This window comes from Megascapheus bottae, chromosome 3 (genome assembly GCF_031878675.1).
Source record: "Megascapheus bottae isolate mThoBot1 chromosome 3, mThoBot2.hap1, whole genome shotgun sequence".
Lineage (NCBI taxonomy): Eukaryota > Metazoa > Chordata > Mammalia > Rodentia > Geomyidae > Megascapheus > Megascapheus bottae.
In genome coordinates this window covers 8,265,798-8,275,660 of record NC_143511.1, presented here as the reverse complement: position 1 = coordinate 8,275,660, position 9,863 = coordinate 8,265,798, and the positions used below count along the sequence as shown (strand labels likewise).

The 9,863-nt window shown below is 45.6% G+C and overlaps 1 pseudogene; it reads left to right on the top strand.

Annotated features, from left to right (window-relative positions):
* Window positions 1-8,645: 8,645 nt before the first annotated feature.
* On the top strand, window positions 8,646-9,109 carry LOC150064910 (large ribosomal subunit protein uL23 pseudogene; annotated as a pseudogene).
* The last annotated feature ends 754 nt before the right edge of the window (window positions 9,110-9,863 follow it).

The following is a 9,863-nucleotide window of genomic DNA, read 5'->3' as shown; positions in this document are numbered from 1 at the left end:
GATTGCAAAGTGACAGCAGCAGCAGAGAATAGCTCAAATCCAAGGACACAGACACAAATTTTTAGTTAATTCACAGGGCCTAGCAAAAGTATATACATGCTAGTCTTGGGACTTGCACCCATGGCCTGGGCACGATTGCTGATTTTTTTTTCTCTTAAGGTTAGTACTCTAACATTCGAGTCACAGCTCTACTTCTGGCTTTTTGGAGCTTAGCTGGAGTTAAAAATCTCATGTACTTTCCTTCCTGGACTGCCTTTGAACCATGATCCTCAGATCTCAGCCTCTTGAGTAGCTAGGATTATAGGCATGAGCCATTAGTGGCTCACTTTTTTCTATTTTATCTGAGATAGGTTTGCTATTTTTGTTGATCTTTTAAAGAACTACCTCTTTTCCTATTGTTCTTCTATTTATTTATTTAATTATTTTTTTTGCCAGTCCTAGGCTTGAACTCAGGGCCTGAGCACTGTCCTTGGACTTTCTCGAGGCTAGAGCTCTGCCACTTGAGCCTTTTTTTCCCTATGAATTTGGTATCGAAGAATCGAACTCCGGTCTTCCTGCATGCTAGGCAAGCACTCTACCACTAGGCCTAACTCCTGGCCCCTTCTGTTTATTTTTAATTTTTAAAAATTTTTTCCAGTCCTGGGGTTTAAACTCCAGGCCTGGGCACTGTCCCTGAGTTCTTTGCTCAAGGCTAGTGCTCTACCACTTTGAGCCACAGTACCACTTTTGGTTTTCTGGTGGTTAATTGGAGTTAAGTGTCTCACAGATTTTCCTGCCCAAGCTGGCTTTGACCATGATTCTCAGATCTCAGCCTCCTGTAGCTAGGATTACAAGTGTGAGCCACCAGCTCCTGGCTTATTATTTATTTATTTATTGGTCGGTAGTGGAAATGATTTTTTTTTTGCCAGTTCTGGGGCTTGAACTCAGGGCCTGAGCACTGTCCTTTCTCAAGGCTAGACTGGTTTACTATTTTATTGATTTTTTTTGGGGGTGGATCATGGGGCTTGAACTCTACCTGGGCATTGTCCCTGAGCACTTCAGCTCAAGGCTACCACCCTACCCTTGAGCCAAGCCCCATTTCCATTTTTTAGAGGTTACTTGGAGATAAGAGTCTCAGGTCCTTTAGTGCCTGGGCTGGCTTTGAACCTTGATCGTCAGAACTCAGCCTCCTGAGTCGCTAGGATTACAGGCATGAGCCACTGTGCCTGGCTTATTGATTTTTTTTTTTTGCCAGTCCTGGGCTTGAGCTCAGGGCCTGAGCATTGTCCTTGGATTTTCTTAAGGTTAGAGCTCTACCACTTGAGCCTCAGCACCACTTCTGGCTTATTTTCTATGTATGTGGTACCAAGGAATCGAACCCGGGCCTTTGTGCATGCTAAGCAAGCACTTTAACCAGTAGGCCAAACTCCCGGCCCCTATTGGTTTGTTTTTTATCAGTGATTTGGCTCTGAGTTTAAACTTGCAGGTAGGAAATTTTGTGAGACTATTTCCAATTAAATACCAGAAAGCCAGACGTGGAACTGTGACTTGAGTGGTAGAACTCTAGACTTGAGCAAACAAAACAAAACAAAACAAAAAACCCAAACTATGCAAGGGCATGAGTCCTTGAGTTCAGGCACAAAAGTCCAGTCCTTAAGTAACAGCACACAAAAAGAAAAGCCAGGTGCTGGTGGTGGCTCATACCTATAATCCTAGCTTCTGAGGATGTTGAGATCTGAGGATCATGGTTCAAATCTAGCCCAGGCAGGAAACTTTCATCTCGAATTTAGCACCAAGAAAAAAAAAAGTTGGAACTGGAGCTGTGGCTCAAGTGGTAGAGTTGCTAGCCTTGAGTACAAAAACTCAGAAACAATGCCCAGAACCTGAATTTAAGCCCCTTGCCTGGCACCAAAATAAACCCTCCAAACCAAAATTCAGTGAGAAACAGAAGCTGTTGTAGATGAGGCCACACAGCATTGTCCTTTCCCATGAAATGCACATGTTTTTAGGGGTAGGAGAATTGGAGGTGAGGGAAATTTTTGTGCCATGGTCTTCCATTGGCTTGACTGTTTTAGCTTCTAAAACCTCATTCCCATGGGCATTTCATAATTAGGGGGTCACACTTGGCTCTTTAGACATCCTCTAGACAAACCACAGTAAAGAGGAGAAGTTGGTGTGCTTCTAGGTTATGAAACAGCATGGACCAAAACAACCCAACCCAGTCCAAAACAAAACCAAAAACCACTGGCAACGGAAATGAGCCCAAATCCTGCTTTCCCAGCCATATCATAGAGACCCAAGCTATGGGAAAGTCTTGGACACACCCAAAGAGACTCAGTTCTGTATTAAACCCAGACCAATAGGTGGCTTTATCAGACCCATACATGGCTTTATCAAACAAACACACAAAGACATGTAAGTTCTCATGCCAACATTGCTTCTTTAGCTTTTTTTTTTTTTTGGCCAGTCCTGGGCTTAAGCTCAGGGCATGGGTACTGTCCTTGGGCTTTCCTCAAGGCTGGTGTTCTACCCTGAACCACCATACCACTTCTGGCTTTTTCTATGTATGTGGTACTGAGGAATCGAACCTGGGTCTTCGTGCATGCTAGGCAGGCACTCTACCACTAGGCCACACTCCTGGCCCCTTCTTTAGCTTTTATAGAGGCTTAAAAACTACATGTGAGGGGCCAGGAATGTGGCCTAGTGGCAGAATGCTTGTCTAGCATACACAAAGACCCGGGTTTGATTCCTTGGTACCATGTACATAGAAAAAGCCAGAAGTTGTGCTGTGACTCAAGTGGTAGAGCTCTAGCCTTGAGAAAGCCCAAGAACAGTGCTCAGGCTCTGAGTTCAGGACTGGAAAAACAAAACAAAACTACATGCGAGCTGAGTACTGGTGGCTTATGCCTACAATCCTAGCTTCCCTAAAGGCTGAGATCTGAGGATCCTGCCAGCCTGGGCAGGAAAAGTCTGTGTGACTCTTAGCTCCAATTAAGCATCACAAAAACCAGAAGTGGAGCTGTGTCTCAAATGATAAAGTTCCATGTTTGAGCACAGGAAAAGCTTAGAACTGTAACTCCTCTGTATATGACCTTTATAATAACAATAAAATACTGAAAAAAATAAAGAATAATTCACAGAACAAATAAAGCTTAGAGCTCAGTCCCTGTGGCCAAGTCCCAGGACCAGCACAAAAACAAAAAAAATGTGTCTGCATGTATGTAAATTAATTCAGAAATACATTTACAAAGTTTGAGATGGCAGAAAATTGGATATGGAAAAAAAAGGTTAAGTATTCATCTTTCTTTACCATTCTACAAAAATAGAAATAGCACATTATTTTCTGAAGACAGAGAGAACTGTTAAAACGGTGACTCAGGGGGGCTGGGAGTTTGGCTTAGTGGTAGAGTGCTTGCCTAACATGCACAAAGACCTGGGTTCGATTCCTCAGTACCATATAACATAGAAAAAAATGCTGGAAGTGGTGCTGAAGCTCAAGTGGTAGAGCACTAGCCTTGAGAAAGTCCAAGGACAGTGCTCAGGCCCTGAGTTCAAGCCCAGGACTGACAAAAACAAAAAACAAAAAACAAAAAAAAAGCTGACTCAGGGCCCAGTATGAAATGTGAAAGACAGTCACCATAGTTGGTTTCTTAGGGGTTCTGAGCCTCTGACATGTTCGCAGGAATTCTATTCATCCTGCACCCACGCCAACAGACCATGGTTGTTCTGAAGGGTTCCTGCTTCGGCTGACATCTCAATTTGTGAGAAATCTGTCGCTGCAAAGTACAGATTCTCTACCTTTATTCTGGGTTTTCTGAGTTAGTGTCTGGGAATGGAGGCTGCTATGTGCTTATGTCATGTGTAAACCATTTCCAGATAGTTTTTGTCTGGTTAAGTGGAGATGGGAGATTTTCAGGTCTGTGTTCTCTTGTTGGCTTCAAGCTATGATCCTCAGAATGCAGACTTCTGAGCAACTAGGATTACGGGCGTGAGCCATCCACCATCCAACTATTTTAAATTTCCAACTACTTGGGTTTTGATTCACAGTCATTACCACATGTGCTGGACACACTGGAACTGAGTCCATAGGCAAACCTTTGTGCCTTGAGGTCCTCTCAGATCTCAAAGCTCCCGAAGTTTCTTCCACCTCATTCAGCCAGGAGGCCAGGGCACTGGACGAGATGAGACAGGAACTGCGCACAAGCATCATGAAAGCCATCCACCAGGTCCCCGATTTCACCACAGGCTGGGGACTTGAGGGGACCCAGGACCTCAAGATGACCCCTGTTATGGGGCTCCCTTCAAAATCCCTAAAGACAGCTCACTGCAGGATGTCATGTCCAAGTGTGTGCAAGGTTCTCAGGAAAACCCCAGTGATTACACAGTCCTGTGAACACAAAACCTCAAAATATATTCTGGCTTCAATGTTCAGTTCACAGGAATGTTGGAAAACAGACTGCAAGTCATCTCAAATATTTCATCCCATGGGCTGGGAATGTGACTATGCATGAAGTCCTGGGTTCTATTCCTTAGTACCACACACACAGAAGTGGTGCTGTGGGTCAAGTGGTAAAGTGCTAGCCTTGAGCAAAGAAGCTCAGGGACAGTGCCCAAGCCCCGAATTCAAGACCTGGGACTGGCAAAATAAATAAATAAATAAATAAATAAATAAATAAATAAATAAATAAAATAGCAAAATATTTCAGGTCATACTGGGCACATCAGATAGACCCAGTACTACTCCCAGATTCTCAATAACTCAAAAGAAAGAAAAGCACACCATTACAGAGGGCTCAGACCTATGATCCTAGCTACTCAGAAGTCCAAGATTCCAGGATCTTGGTGCTAAGCCAGCCAGGGAGCATACACACACACACACACACACACACACACACACACACACACACACACACAGAGCCAGAAGTGGTACTATGACTCAAGTGGTAGAATGCTAGCCCTGAGAAAGCCCAAGGACAGTGCCCAGGTCCTGAGTTCAAGCCCCAGGACTGGCATTAAAAAACAAAACAAAACAACAACAACAACAACAACAAAAAAAAACATCCCTGGGACCAGGGGTTTGGCCTAGTGGTAGAGTGCTTGCCTTACATGCATGAAGTCAATTCCTGGGTACCGCATACATAGGAGAGCTGGAAGTGGTGCTGTGGCTGAAGTGGTAGAGCGCTTGCCTTGAGGAAAGCCCAAGGACAGTGGTCAGGCCCTGAGTTCAATCCCCAAGACTGGCAAAAAAAAACAAAACAAAACAAAACAAAAATAGGGAGGCAGGGAAAAACTAGGAGAAAGTATGGGAAGGAGTGACATTGACAAAAAAAAAGTACTCTTTACCTATCTCACATGACTGTAACATCTCTGTAAATCAAGCTTTATAATAATAAAATGTTTTTAAAAGATAATCAAATAAACCCCCAATATTTGATTGTTGTCCATTGGTTGTGGTAGAACTCTTGCCTTGAATGTGACAGACTCAGGGTTTCACCTTTGCACTGTAAAAATAAATGACTAGAAATGAGAACTAACTTCACAATGTGCCATTGTCCCATTTAAGAGCAGGCCAGGGCCTAGTGGTCCCTAGTGTTCAAGACTAACTGGCAGTTCTGCAAAACAGCACTTGCATTTAAATGGACATTCTGAGCAAAAATGTCTATATCCCGAAATAGACACAGAGTGCTGAAAATTACAGGATTTGTGTGCAATTTCAGGACTACTAACTCCCCACAGGAATGTAGCCCTGGCCTCAGGGTGTGTTTGAGTCTGAGACCTCCCAGGCTCCCACACTCACTGCAGAATCAGTCCCCACCACAGTCTGCCATAGGGCTATTTTCCCCAGGGAGCACATTCAAAGGACCCAGAGGGAACAAGTTATGTGTGTCCCCAGTCTTCACAGGAGCTCACATGTGTGGATGGCTAGACTCATCTCCCTATCCATTTCTGGGTGGGGTAGGATGTTTTTCTAGGCACAGGGATATGGTGAGAACCACTGAGTCACATCTAGAAGGCAGCTCCTGCTGGCCTGGGGCAGCAGGGTGGGTGGGGAGGAGGATGTAGTGGCCATGACAGTGGGAAGGGGCTCAGGAAGGATCAGCTGCTTGAATGCAGATGTAGATTGGGGGTAGCTGTAGGAGAGACTGACATAACTGCTGGTTCTCCTTCTGAATCCGAGGAGGCACACGGGTGCTCACTGCAGGATAATTTATGACTTTTGTGACATTTGGTGTTTGTGTGTAATCATCAAGGCATGACCTTAGGAAAAGCTCAGAGGCAGGAGGAGGTGGAGGAAGGAACCCAGAACTGCAAGTCTGAAGTTTCCAGCAATCTAGAAGAAGGCAGGCTCAGTGCTGTGTAAGATTTGTTCAGAAGAAAGAAAGAAACTGAACTGGGCTTCCTCTAGGGGAAAGAGATGGCTTTGCCACCACCTGGGGCACACTGACTTGAAAAGTGGATCCTTGTGGATCTTAGGCTTCCTCTGGTTTCCCGGAGATGCCTGCTGCCCCTGGGTCTCCCAGTTCACGCTGCCAGGCCACGAGGGAGTTGGTGGCTGATGCCATTGTGTGCACAAGACTGTCTTCTTCTGATGAGTCCAGTCCTTCCACGATCAGCCCAAAAGGGATGGAGAAGGGAGGTCACAAAATTAACTCAAGTTAACATTGATTACTTGAGCCACACCTTCACTTCCAGACTTTTGGGGCTTAATTGGAGATCTAAACTGGTTTCAATCTGTGATTCTCAGATTTCAGACTTCTCAGTAACTAGGATTTCAGCAGGAGCTGTGGGTACCAGGCTCTTACTTGAACTCTTTAACACCTCTTAGCTCTGCTTCGAAGTTAATGGTAGGATGGAACCTTATTGGATGAAAGCCTAGTTCACTCATTTGCATATTCTTTTGGGCAGCTTTTCCTTCCATTGGATGAGTTCATATTTTCAATAGGGACTGGTTCATAGAGTCTGAAATAGTCCTATTTGGCCTTCCTAGAAAAGGTTCAAACCTTAATACTGGTGTTCCTACTTCCTTCCCTTTTTGCTAGTCCTGGGGTTTGAACTCAGGGCCTGAGCACTGTCCTTGGGTTTTCCCAAAGCTAGCACTCTACCACTTGAGCCACAGCACCAGTTCCAGCTTTTTCAGTGTAAATTGTACCAAGGAATTGAACTCAGGACTGCATGCTCGGCCTGGGTATTATCCCTGAGCTCTTCAGCTCAAGGCTACCACCCTACCCTTAGGCCTGGGCATTGTCTCTGAGCTCTTTAGCTCCAGGCTACCACCCTACCCTTGAGCCAAACCCCACTTTCTGTTTTCTAGAGGTTAATTGGAGATAAGAGTCTCAGGTCGTTTGGTGCCTGGGCTGGCTTTGAACCTTGATCCTCAGATCTCTGCTTCCTGAGTAGCTAGGATTACAGGCGTGAGCCACTGTGCCTGGCTACTTTTTTAATTTTAATACATAAAAACAAGAAGGGTCTTAGAGGTGAGCAACCACTAGCAAGGTGGCTAGTTTAACCCAGGTGCAGCCCAGAGGGTGCCTGACGAGGTTTCACAGGTACACCTTTTTCCCTCCCCTCATCTTTATCCTCATTGGATATCTACTTCCAGTGCTGACCTCAAACTTCAGATTTCCATCCTTTCTTTTTTGCTGATAGGGTTTGAACTCAGAGCATTAAGTTTGCTAGGTTGTGGTGATGCTGCTGAGCTATGCCTCCAACCTGATTTTTTGCTGGTGTTTTCCTGTCTAAGGTGGTGATTGGGCTACCATCCGTTTCCCATCATCCTGGCTGGGATGTCACATGTGGGCCACTGCCTCCTCCTCTTGATAAAGAGCAAGTCTTATGGGCTTTTTTGCCTCCATCAGCCTTGAACCTTGATTTTCCTATTCTCAGCTTCCAAGGTAGGAATTGATTATAGGCACCAGCCAGCAATTAGGCTCTGGCCTAAACTCTCAGTATTTGCTTTCCATGTTCATTCTATCCTTAGACTATGTTTGTCCTAGCAGCATGCACATTTAAAGCAGTCTCACTTGAGCCATTTGTCTTCTTCTAACTTTTTAACTGGTTAATGGGAGAGAGGAGGCTCTCTGATTTGTGCACCCCAGCTATCTTGGAACCACAGTCTATAGATCTTCACTTCTTGTGTAGCAAGAGCAAAAATGAACCACCAGCACCCAGCTGCATGTGTTTAATTTTTTCTTTCTTCTTCTTTTTTTTTTGTGGATCATGTGCCTGGGCACTGTCCTTGAGCTCTTTAGCTCAAGGCTACTGGGTCTGGGGGCTGTCCCTGAGCTCTAGAGCTCAAGCCTACCGCCCTACCCCTCGGATCACAGCCCCACTTCCTGTTTTCTAGTGGTTCATTGGAGATAGGAGTCTCACATTCCTTAGTGCCTGGGCTGGCTTTGAACTATGATCCTCAGATCTCAGCCTCCTGAGTATCTAGGATTATAGGCAGGAGCCACCGAGCCCAGCTATGGGTTTCATTTTAATACTGTCCCGTATAGTTTTTCATTTGATATTTGTTTTTTTGTCAGTCACAGGGCTTGAAATCTAGGCCTAAGCACTGTCCTTGAGCTCTTCAGCTCAAGGGTAGTGTTCTACCACTGAGCCATAGCACCACTTTCCAGTTTTCTTGTGGTAAATTGGAGATAAGAGTCTTCGGCTTTTTCACCAAGATGGTGTCGAAAGTGAAGAAGGGAGCTCCTGCTCCTCCTAAATCTGAAGCCAAGGAAAAGGCTTTGAAGGCCAAGAAGTCAGTGCTGAAAGGCGTCCACAGCCACAAAAAGAAGATACGCGCTTCACCCACTTTCTCGCGGCCCAAGAAGCTGCAGCTCTGGAGACAGCCCAAATGTCCTCGGAAGAGTGCTGTGAGGAGAAACAAGCTTGACCACTATGCAATTGTTAAGTTCCCCTGACCGCTGAGTCAGCCATGAAGAAGACAGAAGACAACAACACACTTGTGTTCATTGTGGAAGTCAAAGCCAACAAGCATCAAATCAAACAGGCTGGGAAGAAGCTCTATGACATTGATGTGGCTAAGGTCAATACCCTGATAGGACCTGATAGGGAGAAGAAGGCATTTTGTTTGATTGGCTCCTATGATGCTTTAGATGTTGCCAACAAAATGGGAATCATCTAAACTGCATCCAATTGGCTAATTATAAATATACATCTTTCTCTCATAGAAAGAGAGAGAGAGGGGCGGAGGGTCTACGGCACTTTACTGCCCACGCTGCTTTGAACCGTGATCCTCAGATCTCTGTCTCTTGAGTAACTAAGATTACAGATGTGAGCCCCTGTGTGGGGAGCCGGAGCGGCCGCCATTACAAGATGGCGCCTGTTTCCTGCCTCACTCCTTGTAAACAACTTCTTAGTTCTCCTTATTTGGTATGTGAGTGCAGAGCCCTTGCTCGTTCCATTGAGTCTGCACGTATGACGCAAATGGCCTGACCAATCCCGAGTTTTAAAATGGCCCTGGCAACAGAATAGCCAATGGTAGAAAGCCCCGTGTTCCTTGATTGTATATAAGCAGCCGCATTTCCCTGCCCAGCGCCCCTCTGCTTCAGCTCTCCCTTCAATCAAGTTGCTCTTCAATAAAGCGTGATACGAGAAGGATCCTCGGGTGGTGTCCGTTCTTCCCTGCTGGTCAGGGGTGCCGGGCGCCGCAACTGGTGCCGAAAACCCGGGACCTGCGGAGGGGCCGAAGAGGATCCAGAACTTGACACGTGAAGAGGACTCTCTCCTAGGTATGTTGTTCTGGCAAGTCCCTACCTGGGTGCTTTCCATTGTTCTTCTGTGGTTTGTGTTTCTCACTATATGTTTCTTAGCAATCGGGTGTGACAGACCGCGAGCCTAGAGAGCTTTCTTGGTCTGAGTGAAAATAAACCCGGGGT